The following is a 14137-nucleotide window of genomic DNA, read 5'->3' on the forward strand; positions in this document are numbered from 1 at the left end:
ATGCAGTGAGCAAAGTGTTCACAGCAGTGCCGTGGTGTGGCCTCTGACTGCTGTGTCCATAAGCACACCCACCTACCAGGGAAAGTGAGGTCCCAGGGGAATCACCTACCATGGAAAGTGAGGTCCCAGGGGAACTGGCCTACCCCAGTGTGCGTCTCAGGTAGGCCGGAGCTGCAGCGGTCTTGGAACTCTGGGAAAGGCTTCCTGTCACAGACATGCTGGGAAGAGTAGCATCGGCCTTGCAGGACCCTGGAGATGTGTCAGCCTCGGGCTCTGAGGAAAGATTGACAGGCTAAGAGGGGCAGAGCTGGGCTTCCCTTGAACAGAGGTCTGGGAGGAGGAAGAGGAAGGAGAAAGCGGATTGGAGAGGGAACCAAAGCAGGGGAGAGGAACCGAGGAGGGACGGTGAGCAGGCAGGGCTGTGGCAGGTGTAAGGACACCGTCCAGGCCGGGTGAGCAAGGGACAAGGCCGCACTGGGACAGGTCACCTTCCGAAAGTGGCACAGGGAACCTTGCAGGTAGGGTGTCTAGAAGTACCAGGATGCAGAGGGGAGGAGGTGTGGGTAACCGTGGTGGGGAAATGGTGATGTGGGGCACAGCCCTGTAGCTTTGGGTCCCATCTGTCAGCCTCAGCCTCTAGGCTGCCTCCCTGCTCCGGACACCCCTGTCCCAGCTTTTCCCTCCCACCTCTCCTATTCCAAACCACCTGTGCTGGGCCTCGCTCCCTGCCACACCGGCTCTCTGTGAGCTGACAGCAGCTGCCCAGTCAAAGAAAGCACGGGACGTGCTGAGGTAGCTCAGGGGACAGGCTTGTGTTGTGGGAGGCAATGGAGACTCCAGTGAGCCAGAGCACATGGGCCAGCCTGAGTCAGCAAGGATGCCCACTCTGCACGCCTGTCAGGTGTTGCTGCTGTTCCCAGCACTGTGGAGAGACAGGATATTTATCAGCCATCCAGGCTGGAGGGTAGGACTTAGAGGAACGGGAGGCAGAGGGCAGAGCTGGACCGGACCCTCTCCAGAGTCGGGCCTTCAGGATGCAGAGAGAAGAGGTCTGTGCAGCTCTGGCATCCTGCGGCAGGGGGTGGATCCAGGTGGGGAACAGCACTGTGGCCCCAGCGGGATGAGTCGATAGCCGGCCTCTGGGAGGAAGAGCGTGGTCTCATGGGCAGCAGGCGTCCAGGGTACGGTTGCTCAAGAAATCAATAAGTAATTCTACCCAGACCGTGTGTCCTTCACCGTCCTGTCCTTCAGGGAACTGAAGAGGAAAACAGAAAATCTTCCAGGAGTCTGAGGTGAAAGGTCAGGATTGTCCTGATCTGTTGCTGAGGTCACTTCCGGGGAGAGGACAGCCAGGAGGAAGGGTGGGGAGGCAGGGGGATCTGAGCCCAGGGAAATGAGCTGGTGACAACCCGGCCCCTGGCCGAGAACCCTGTGTGAAGACAGGTGTCTTAGGATAAAACCCACCGTGGCTGGTGCTAGGGGCTCAGGAAGGGGCTTTCCACACCGAGGACTGATGGGCAGATGGTCGGCGTGAAGGCTTTCTCAGCAAAGTGGACCTGCAAACAGAATCAGTGCAGGACATGGGTGTGTGGAGTCAATCCGGAACTGATTGGCTCTTAGACATGGCAGCAAAAGGGTTAGTGGGAAACAGAGAGACCGGAAGTCGGGAAAACCCTAGGAACAGCCAGATGCTTCCACGGTCTGTTCCTGGGCCTCTGACCTCGGGGTGCTTTCACACCTTGGGGCCTGAGGATCCTAGAGAGATCCCTTCAGTCCCACCAGGAGCATGATGATGGAGAGAGAAGCTCTGAGAGGATGAAGGTCATGGGCAGCTGACATGAGGGATGGGCAGAAGGTGACATTTGACCTGGGTCTTCGGGAGTGCAAGCTTGGAGTGTGAACATTTGTTGGACTTGAGTTCTGTAAGGAAGGTAAGGCCGGCGAGGCAGGAGAAAGGACGAGTGTGTCTTGGGCACTGGAGCACTTCTCTGGTGAGACCATACTGGAACCAGACACCCAAGGTAGTGAGGGATGGATGGCTTCAAAGTATGTGGGAGAAGAATGTTCTAAAAAGAGGGAAAAAATAGCAAAGTGGGCCAAGCTGTGGAGGAAAGTGTGTGTGAGTGCTGAAGCTCCAAGTCCCCTTCCTGCCTCTGCCCCACTGTCCTCTGGCTGCGCTGTGGATTTCCCTGTACTTGGAAAATAGAAGGAGATAAATGGCTATAATCCCAGCATTGGGAGGCAGAGGCGGGGGAGTCACAAGTTCAAAACTGGTCTGGGCTATAGGAAACTGAAGGAGGAGGAGGAAGAAGAGGGAGAGGAGGAAGAGGAGGAGAAGGAAGAGATGGAAAGGAGGAGGAGGAGAAGAGGAGGAGGAAAAGAAGAAGGAGGAGAAGAAGAGGAGGAGGAAAAGAAGGAGGAGAAGAAGAGGAGGAGGAAAAGAAGAAGGAGGAGAAGAAGGAAGAAGAGAAGGAGGAAGAAGAGGAAGGAGGAGGAGGAAGGAGGAGGAGGAGAAGTAGTAATGGCTGCTACAGATAATGGAGCTTCAGCACTCACATTATTCCTTGGCTGTTTCACACACACTTTCCTCCACAGCTTGGCCCACCTTGCTATTTATTCCCTCTTTTGAGAACATTCTTCTCCCAAATACTTAGAAACCATCTATCCCTTCCTATCTTGGCTTCCAAAGTCCCCAAGGGTATCTGGGAACCAAGAAAGGAAAATGGCATTGCTGGCCACCTAGACACAGAGTGATAACACATGAAAAAGGAAGCATGGCCGCTGGCGGCTTGTGTCCAGCCAGTCTCTACCCTAGATGTGTTCAGTACTCAGCGAACAGGTCTGAACTGAGCGGTCAGACTGGAGGAAGGGCTAGCTACAGAAGTATGGACAGGGCAGGGCACCCCAGGGTGCTGGCAACCACAAGCAACACTCCACTGCCCTCAGCAAGTGGGGGACAGGAGAAGATTCTGGAGCCTGGAAATAAATGTCTAAGAGCCAGCTGTCATGGAACAGTAGCTTTGGAAGGGAGAGGGCCTCTGGCATGGCCATTCTCCTCCCCTGGGACCTATGGCTGGGACTTCCTACACATTGGAAGCTGGAAGGTCACATATAGCTTGATGTAGTCAGCACCTGACACCCTCTCGGGCAGAGTTGGGGGCTGATTCTGACAGAGTAAAGAAACAAGATCCTGCACCCATATGAGAGAGAGGCTGAGGTTGGGGGTGGGTACAGGTTCGCCCTGTGCACAGGCCAGCCCCACCCAGGGAGACACCAGCAGGACTCAGAAGGAGCTGGGTGTCACTCACTACTGGGACTGCACCCAAGGCATGCTCTGCTTCCTTATCAGCTAGCTGCAGACGGCTGGGGGGAGGGATGAAGTGAAGAGATGGGAGAAAGGAGTCGACTTCTCAGCCTGGAAGAGTACCCTCCCCAGACTCTTCCTGTCATGGGACATCACATGAACAAAGGTTTATTGACGCTAGGTAGGGAAACTGTCTTGGTTAGCTTTAATTGTCAACTTGACACAGTAGAGTCATCTGAGAGGAAAGCCTAGATTGGGGGATTGCCCAGATCAGACTGGCCTGCAGGCACCTATTGTTACTGTGGGTGGGACCATTCCCTAGGCAGATTGGCTTGGGTGTAAGAAAGTTAGCTAACCATGAGCCAGAGAGCAGTGCTCTTCCATGGCGTCTGCTTCAAGTTTGTGCCCCAACTTTCCCCAATGACAGAGACCTTCCAGCTGAAGTAAATCCTTTCCTCTCTAAATTGCTTTTGGTCAGAGCGTTTTATCACTGCAATAGAATCAAACAAGAACAGGAACTGATAATAGACAGAAGTAATAACACCACTGTTGTCTTAACTTCAGTACAGTGACTGCGCCTTAATCTACTGCTGTTCCAGCCAGCAATAACAACCCCGCAGTTACCAGCCTGCTTCTCTAGCAGAGGCCTGGCCGCTCAGGCCACAGCCTGGGGGGAATCTTGTTCCACAGGTATAGGTTCTGTTACTGCTGCTAAAGGTAGCTTTAACTAAATCTCTATCGTTCAGAAGTTGGGGTGAAAACCTGCTATCTCAGGGAGGCTGGGTCACAATTAGCTAAACTTCCCTCCTCCCTGGTATCTCTGAAAGACTTGTCCTTCAGTGCCACTCCAAACCCCACCCTACTACTTCCTGTGTCTCTCTATCTCTCCTGGATGCCCTCTGATGCTCTATGGTCACTGTTTGTCAACTAGTTGCTAATGCATCCTCCTGACACAACGTTAATTAACGCAAATGCAAATTCAGCGTTCACGGTGTGATCAAATATCCCCCAACCAATCACCAAAGCCCAGTTCAGTGAACCAGTAAGTTCATCAAGGTTACTTACAGGAGCATGGATGACACAAAGGGCACTACTTCACTGAAAGCTCGCCCCAGCATCAGGGGTAACACCTCGTGAAAATGTTACCTCTCAGCCCTTTGCATAGCTGCTTCTCAAACAGTCCTTACTGCTGTGGGGTGGTCTGTATGTCAAATTGCTCTGATTGGTCAATAAATAAAACACTGATTGGCCAGTGGCCAGGCAGGAAGTATAGGCGGGACTAACAGAGAGGAGAATTGAGGGAACAGGAAGGCAGAGAAAGACACTGCCAGCCACTGCCATGACAAGCAGCATGTGAAGACGCCAGTAAGCCACGAGCCATGTGGCAAGGTGTAGATTTATGGAAATGGATTAATTTAAGATATAAGATGTAGTGGGTAGCCATTCCAGCTTGGTTCTGGAAGTTCCAACCCCCATTGAGACTCTGGCAACTGTCACACCTACGAGGCGGGGCGAGGGGAGGCGCCGGGGTACCCGAGAGCTGGATGGGTCAGCGCTCTCTCTGGGCGCTCTCTCGGTGTCGGGACGCTGACCGGTGCAGATTGACTGTGCAGAGCTCCGGAGAACACCGCTGGACTGCGTTACACCTTCCCCAGACCCTGCGACCTACCCATTACTTAATTTGTGAGTTACGCCATTAAATAAATATCCTTTTAACTACGTGGAGTGGCCAAAATAATTTCTCCAATAATAAGAACAGTTAGTAAGAAGCCTGCCATGGCCATACAGTTTGTAAGCAATATAAGTCTCTGTGTTTACATGGTTGGGTCTGAGTGGCTGTGGGACTGAGGGGTGACAAAGATTTGTCCTGACTGTGGGCAAGGCAGGAAAACTCTAGCTACACCTTACAGCTTATATAACCTCACCAAGGGAGAAACCCTGTGAATCTGGTAAGTTTCAGGGGCTTCCTGAGACTTCTAAGTCATTTACTTCCTGAGTCTTACTGAGCCAGCACCTTCTGAATCTTAACCAGTTTCCCTCCATGATAGACTTCTCCAGTTTGAGGAAATTGCTGCAACACAGGTCTAGGAGACCCTTGTCATTTGTCCCCTCGTGTGAGAGATACACCATGTGATCAGGACTAGTAACACAGCTTCTAAAGCAAGAGCCTAGAGGATAAGGTGACTGTCAAGAGTCCAGTGCAACAGTGTGATTGCAAGACAGGGACAGGCAGCCAACGCTCTTGCATGAATCCAAAGGCTGTAAGGCCCAGGCCCCTGATGGGCCTGGAGATATTGGGTCAGTTGAGGGCAGCCAGTACACACTAAAAAGAGTCAAGACATATACTCACTCTATGGTGGTATGTGGGTAGCTTTATAGAATGGCTGAAAACTCTTAGGAGAACATAGAGTCCTCTGTCTGAAACTACCAGGATAGTCCTGAGGCCTAGACCATGGTAAAGCAAATGCTAGAGAGTTAACATGTGCTAAGTGAACTATGACAACTAAAACTACACTCTAGGGACTTTGGAGATGGTTCAGTGGAATGAGGGCTTGTTGTACACACATGAGGAACTAAGTTCAAATCCCCAGCACTCACATAAAAGTCAGACATGATGACATATGTAACTATAACTCCATTGCTGTAAGGAGGAGACATGGGTCACTGGGTTTACTGACTGCAAGCCTAGATCCACATTCAGTGAGAAATGCTGCCTCAAAGAAACAAGGAAGAGGATAGAACAGGACATTAGATGTTCTCCTCTGGCCTCCACATGTGTACCTGCACACACACACACACACACACACACACACACACACACACACACACACACCACAGACACATACGCTATGCATATAACCAACCACCCTTTCAAAAAAAACCCATAAAACACTAATGAAATAAGATTATACTCAAATGGCTTCTGGGGTTGAAAGGCATTGGTGTGAACCACTCGACGTGGGATGAGAAGGACTAGGCTAATAATACACTTCAGAGGCCAAGGACATAGGGGAGGGTGCCCCCTACTTACTACCTTTGGGGACGTACAGAGGCCCCCAGTACCTCTTAAGAGTGTGAAGCTGCGTAGGGTAGAGGCAGGGCAGCAAAGACAGCAGGAAGCCCAGGCTGCGATGTGGTGATGTAGATGTCAGTCCACGTTATACTTCCCCAAACGAACAGACAAGGCCAAGGCTGCCCTTAAGGACTCGCACAGCTGCTCTCACTGGCTCAGGCTTCTTGCTAAGTATGTGAAGCATCGATGTGACCCCGGGAACACAGACAACTGCACCCTCTAGGAAAAATCAAGTCAATGTGCCTACAGTCACTGTTAAAGTTCGGGCAGTTAATGCTAACCCCAAAAAGTGAGGTCCAGTCAGATCAGCCAGCACCCTAATAGAAAACACCCTCTAACGGCTTTGGGGTGGTCCCATTACAAAAACGTCTGTTGGCCTGTGGGAAAGAGGGCCAGGAAGCCAGGACGTTCTGAGAGTCTCCAGGCAATGCAGTACCTTCCCTGTAAGGCTGTTTGGCCTGCACTGGTTGTCCAGGCCATCTGCCAAAGACTGAGTCATCGGTGCAGCCCAGGGATGAAAAGAACCTGAGAGAAATGTGGATTCTGGTCTATAGGACTGACAGGTAAAGGACAAGATGCCAGTACAAATTTGAATTTCAGCTCCACAACAAATAATATTTTTATAAGCATGTCTTATGCTATAATTTACTATATATATAAAATTTAAATTTAACCCAACATCCTTTGTCTTTTATAAGTCAAATCTAGCATGCCAGGGCCCAAGAAGGTGGTATCCTCTAGGAGTCAGGACCACACAGGGATCATGCTCATATGAGATGGCCTCAGAGCTAAAGATCTTAGCCAAGGTTGAGCATCTAATGTGGCCACAATTATGCAAGAGGAAATACTAAGGAGACAGTGGGAAGCTGCTGATGTACCACTGCCTGCAAAAGGTGCACATATATATAATTTTATATTCTCTAGTAGTTATGTTTAAAAGGGAAAAAGAAACAGGTGGAATCAGTTTGAGTAATAGAATTTACTTAATTCACCCCAAATATTACATTTGCAACCTGAAACCACAGCAAACACAGTAAGATATTTTACAGTACCTTTTTAGCCTGCAAAATCTGGTGTGTGACTGGGCCCGCCTCATCTCCGATCAGACACATTTCAAGTGCTCAGTACCACTTACCTGGCTGCAGGGCTCCAGGGCTGGTATCCCAGCCCCTTGCAGAGGATCTCAGGTTCAGTGGGGGTGGGGGTGGCTTCCAGCCCTGTAAGGGATGTTGGGAGAATGGGAGCCAAACAAAATACCAGATCCAAGACAATGTGAAAACGACTTTCTTATGACTGCTGGGCTTTCCCTGGAGATCCAGACCATTGGCAATGGTCAGGAGCTTGAGGGTAACCTTAGAGATGGGTGAGGCTGGACTGTCAATACTCTCTAAGAAGAAGCAAGGCACAATTTGATTCCTCTGTAGTGGGTGTTAGAGTCGGCAGCCTCAAGATCAGAACCACTGTCTAGGGTCTGAGATAATGGGACAAGACAGAGGGGTAAACAGGCAGTCTAATCAGTTAGCGGAGTCGTTATTCCTTGATGAGTTCCATGGCTGGCCCTAGATACTATGTAGCAGGGATGACGGCCACCAAAGGATGCCGTCCTCACAGAACCAGACAACATTGTGAGTGTGGAGTTAGCCCCTATCTGAAGCGCTGTCACGGCCTGTGTGATCTCAGGAAAGAAAGTGAGTAAGGGCCTGAATGTCCTAAGAAATCAACCCAAGACAGCAAGGTCCTGTAGGCGGGGTCAGTTTCATCCTGTCCCAATCGTACCTTCTAGACCTGTCAAGCACCCTCTCCATACCTGTGCTTCCCCACCTCCTCCTATCTCCAGTGATGGTCACTGGGCACACAGCTTACCTGTCCTCCAGGAAGGCCCTCACGGGGGCAGTCCAGGCAGAGAGGGTAGCACTTCTCACTTCCCCAGTTTCACACCTGGCCCTCGAAGCCGGAAACACTTGCTAGTCTCTCTCACCAACAACGTTCAGAGGTTCTATTACAGGTCAAGTTTCTTTCCAGGCCCCAGGTGGCTCCAGGGATGAATGAAAGGGGACCAGGATGCTGAAACACTCTAGTGTTTCGAATGAAGCCCTCCCTCCGTCTCTGGGGTTGTCACAGGTTTCCTGCTGTCTTACTCAGGGTTTCTGTTGCTGTGAAGAGACACCAGGACCGTGGCAACTCCTACAAAGGAAAACATTTCATTGAGGTGGCAGCTTACAGTTTCAAAGGTTCAGTCGATTATCATCATGGCGGGGAGAATGGTGGTGTACAGGCAGACATGGTGCCGGAGGAGGAGCTGAGAGTTCTACATCTGGACTCACAGGCAACAGGAAGTGGTCTGTCTCACTGGCCGTGGCTTGAGCATGTATGAGACCTCAAAGCCTGTCTCCACAGTGACACACTGCCTCCAACAAGGCCACACCTCCCAATAGTGCTGTTCCCTGTGAGCTTATGGGAGACAATTCCATTCAAACCACTACACCTGTCGTAACTTCATATGTGATGTGGCCTTTTCTCTGGTTGGTAATGTGAGCCACAGTGACCCACCACCAAAGAACTCATAGGAACCTCAGGGGCAGGAAGCTTCCTCCCATTTGGTGCCAGGATGTGGTTGGGGCAGGGCAAGCAGAATGCCGTCAGGGAACATAATGGGTAATGGGGGAAGGGGGTTATTTGAAGGGATGGTACAAGTTAAAAGCTTAAATGGATGTTTTGATGCATTTTACAGAAACAGCAAAGGCTGCCCCAACAGACCTGCACTGCCTCGGTGCCCAGTGAAGTCACTCTGGCCTCGGGGGAGTCAGCTTAGCTCTCACTATTACTGTGTCCCAAGGTGTACTTGTCAAAGAGATATTCCGCCATGCCAAATTCAGGGGAGCCCATGTTTTACATGGTAGAGGAGTAGTCACCCAGTTCTTTGATGGATATCACCTGCTCACTCAGGTAATGGGTCTCAATGAAGTCGCACTTGGGGTCATTTGTGCCAGTGGCCAGTTTGTGCCATTCCAGTAGTGACTGATCCATACCCTTTCCCAAGTGCAGGGCACACGCCATCGCATCCAGCCGGCTTTCCCGGTCATCAGTCTGGATTCTTGACATCCAAAAGGAGGCTTCTGCTGCCTCATTGGTGCCACAGCTTCATCGGTTTCTCAGTGTGTTCCCTCTCCTCACGAGACTGGTGGAGAAAGTATTCGGCAAACTTCTTTGGAGTCTCATCGTCCTGGCTGAATTAGAAAGACCCTGAGATAGACACAAGGGGCACACAGCTCCAAGCTGACCTGGTGGTTGGTGGGAGCCTCAAAGCCCAGTGGGGGTTCCAGTGGTGAGGCAGGGGAGTGGTGGCATTGGGGCAGCCAGACAATGTGGCATAGGACTGTGGCTTGGCGAGGCCAGCTGGTGTCAGAGAGGTCACATGCCAGGTTCCTTCAAGCACCATTGAAGCAGGAAGCTGTGACAACTCAGAGCAGCGTGCCTGGCTCTGGATAATTTTGTTAGGGGGCTCTATCTTGTGTAGGTCTTGTGCACACAGCTGTTTGGAGTTTATGAGTGCATCAGCCACAGCAGGCCAGAAAACAGCCTTCTGCCCATTTCTCTGGTGCTTACGTTCTTTTTATCCCCTCTCTCGATGGCCTCTGTGCCCTGGAGTGGGTGTTCAGATGCCCCTTTAGGGCTGAGCACTCAGAAGTCACTTTTTTCTCTGTGTTGAGCACATATGAGAAGGCTTGAATAATGTGGGGGTTAGCAAGGCAACTCCACGTAGTTAAAAGGAGGTTTATTTGGGGGTAACTTACCGCCAGTGAAGGGATCGGTTACAGGATCCGGGAGAGGTGAGGTGCAGTCTAACTCTGACTCGATCTGCCATCCAGCATCCAGGATCTCTAGGAACTAAGAGGACCAGCACATCTGGATCTCAGGTCTTAAGGACTCCTGTCCCAGCCATGCCCCGGGGGCAGGTCTAGGTAGGTGTGGCAGTTACCAGCTGCCTCACTGGGGCGGTGCTTCAAGGTCAAAGCTGGAACAGCTACCCACTACACTTGAAGGCATCTGATGGCAGCCTGAAGACAAGGACTTCTCAAGCTAAAAGAAGACAAATGGCCCCCAGAAAGGGTTGAGCAAGAGGGCTGGGCTGTAGTGCAGTGGTGGAGGACTTGCCTGGTGTGCGCTTCAGCACCACAGAAAACATTAGGCTGTGTGATCTCCAGGGGGGAGGCCTCTGGAACTTTGGTGATGTTCCTTGACCGGATTTCTAGTTTGGTCAGTCGGAGACCAGACTTCTGAAAGGATGAGTGAATGCTAGTTATGTCAAATGTGGGTCACGTGTGTAAGGGAAGCACTGGCTTCTCGGAGCTGGAAGAAGACTTAGAGGAAGGGAGGGCTGGCTGGCATTGCAGCAAGAAAGAGCTGTCAGTTAACGGAGGAACGAGAATTCAACTGGAGTGCTGAGAGGACAGAGGGAGGAAGGTGGTCTGACAGAGACTGAATTCAGGGTCTGCTGTGGTAAAGAGACAGGTGACAAGGCATGGTTACTAACAAGGACTCTAGAGGACCGGGCAATGTGCCCAGGTGGGGTGGAGAGCACGCAGGACAGAGTCTTCCCTTAGGAATGGTGGGAGAACCTTCTGAGGTACGCACGTAGTGGTAAAGAACTGCACACTGCACACTGCATAAGTAGTGGTGTAGAACTGTACACTGCACACTGCACACTGCACAGATAGTGGTGAAGAACTGCACACTGCACAGGGAGTGGTGAAGAAAACTGTACACTGCACACTGCACAGGTAGTGGTAAAGAACTGCACACTGCACAGGGAGTAGTGAAGAACTGCACACTGCACGGGGAGTGGTGTAGAACTGCACACTGCACAGGGAGTGGTGAAGAACTATACACTGCACAGGGAGTAGTGTAGAGCTGCACACTGCACAGGGAGTGGTGAAGAAAACTGTACACTGCACACTGCACAGGGAGTAGTATAGAACTGCACACTGCACAGGGAGTGGTGTAGAACTGCACACTGCACACTGCACAGGTATGTAGGGAGCCGCCATTCTAAGATGGCGCTGGCTTCCTGGTAGCCTAGCTGTAAACAACTCCATATTTGGCTATGATGCACGAGTATGGTAATTGGCCTTATGTCCTCAGCCTATCCCGTGGCTCCCCGTGCGAGCATTCTGGCAGGACCCAATCACAGTACGGCACGTTTGCCTGATTCCCTATATAAGCAGCTGCAGTTTAGTTCTCGGGGCCCCTCACCTCCCGCTCTCCCTTAATCAAGAGGCGCTCCAATAAAGTGTGTTCTGAGACGGATCCTCGCATGGTGGTCGTTCTTCCTCACTGACCGAGGAGCGCGCCGCACAGGTAGTGGTGTAGAACTGCACACTGCACTGGTAGTGGTGAAGAACTGCACACTGCACAGGTAGTGGTGAAGAACGGCACACTGCACAGGGAGTAGTGAAGAACTGTGCACTGCACAGGTAGTGGTGTAGAACTGCGCACTGCACAGGTAGTGGTGTAGAACTGCACACTGCACAGGGAGTGGTGTAGAACTGCACACTGCACACTGCACAGGTAGTGGTGTAGAGCTGCACACTGCACACTGCACAGGTAGTGGTGTAGAACTGCACACTGCACAGGGAGTGGTGTAGAGCTGCACACTGCACAGGTAGTGGTGTAGAACTGCACACTGCACAGGTAGTGGTGTAGAACAGCACACTGGCTTACTCTTCGTCTTGGAAGTCTTAACCAAAGACATGCACCTTCTTGTGAGAAAGGGAGAAGATGGGTGTTTGCATTCTTGCCACGTAAAAGTGACTGAGCCGGAAGTCTAAGAGGAGGACATGAGGCTAAATTACAGTCTGTAGGCAGACACCTTTAACAAATGCAGAATCCAGTGCTGCTGGGTGCATCGCCAAGCTTGGTGAAAAATGCCCTGTGGTTTCAGGTTGCTGTGGCCATATCTTCCCAGACTCTTGAGCGCCTTTGGAACTCTGAAAGCCTTTAACAGTATTCAAATTGCTACAAGGGAGGGCTACACAGGCCCCTTCTATTTTTCAACCAGCAGCATGTTTCCGTGTTTGAGTGACCGGCTTGCATGTACATATGTGCACCACATGTATGGCTGGTGCCCAAGAAGGCAGAAAAGTTACAAACTGTAGTTACAAACTGCTGTGAGCTGCCATGTGGGAGCTGGGAACTCAAACTAGGTCCTCTGGAAAAGCAGTCAGTGTTCTTAACTGCCAAGGCCTCTCTTTGGCTCCTAAGCACGCATACTTTCTAGCACAATGTCTGCTTTCCTGATGAGACCCAAGTGACATCAGGACTCCCAGGAGCAGCTCTGAGGCTGCTCTTTCTTCTGCTAGGAAGCTTGCAACCCCTTAGAACCCATTCATGGTTGCCACACAGGCTTGGGTACGTTTGGTTTATGATTTATTACCTAAGAGTATACCGTCATTACAGATTCTCAGGCAGCGTGAGGCCTTCTTGCAAGTGAGAACTTCCATGTATGTAGGCATGCATGCACATATGTGTGTGTACATGTCTGAGTCAGAGGACCACCTTGAGTGTCCTTCCTTAGAGACCATCCGTCTTGTTTTTTTGACACAGTCACTTTTTACCCTATGGTTCCCCTCTTGAGCTATTCTGACTGGCTAGTGAGATCAAGGAATCCTCCTGCCTCTGCCTTACCATTGCTGGAATTCCAAGTCTTTGCTACCACACCTGGCTTTTTCACCTGGCTTCTGAGGATGGAACTCAGGTCCTTGTGCTTGTAGAGAAAGCACGTTGCCACCAGAGCCCTCTCTCTAGCCCCACAAACGAACTGCAGCATCACTGGTGTACATTCACATGAAGGAGGATCCCTGCCAGCTCTGCATCGTACAGCATTATAAAAGGTTCCTAGGATATTCTTGGCTCAAAGTTTCTGACTTTCTGACTATCTGGCTCTTTTTCTGGATCAAATCACAGAACAGGCTGGTGCCAGCAACATGAAGAGAAAATCTCCTCTAATATGATGCTAATCCCCAGGACAACCTTGTCTGGTGTTGGTTAATAAAGTAGGACTTTTCTCTTATTATGACATTTTTTCCTCCAGTAGATAATAATGCAATCTTGGTCACTCAGATGTTTAACTTCTTCTATTCCCAGATAATAATTCATTGATTTTGGAACCAACACCCAAAGCATTGAAGACAGTCTCCCAGGACTTCAAGGCTGTGCTCTGAAGGTGCCCTGATCCAGATATAGTTCAGTAACCTGAACAAGACACAGCATGTGCCTTAAAATCTTCCTGAAGCAGGCTCTAGAGGGAATGACACAGCTAAGAACTACATACTTGCAAGAAGGATTCTCCAGTCCAGGAAGGGTTTAGACACTCGAGGACCTAGAGTATTCTGTAAGGAGTAGTGTCGGGGTTCAGTGTTGGAGTTCAGCCCCAACCTATTGAAGGGTTCCCTGAAGAGGGGAGTGAGGAATTGAGAAATGCTAGATAGAAATATAGATGAAAAAAAAAAAAAGACAGAGACACAGGATAGCTTTGGGACGGCTCTGGGTCAATACCCAGCAGCCTCTAGTTTAATTCTAATAGGCCTTTTATACATTAGCAAGGGGAGAGGCAAAAGACCTTCCCCCTTTCAAGATCAAAGCACAAATCTACAACCAAGTGTAGACCCTTCAAAACACCTAGTAACCACGCCCCACGGCAAAGCATCTTGTAATGAGGCTTTGAAGTATAAGACACTGGCAACCATGCCTTTGCACCCTAT

This window comes from Peromyscus maniculatus, chromosome 21, assembly GCF_049852395.1.
Source record: "Peromyscus maniculatus bairdii isolate BWxNUB_F1_BW_parent chromosome 21, HU_Pman_BW_mat_3.1, whole genome shotgun sequence".
NCBI lineage: Eukaryota > Metazoa > Chordata > Mammalia > Rodentia > Cricetidae > Peromyscus > Peromyscus maniculatus.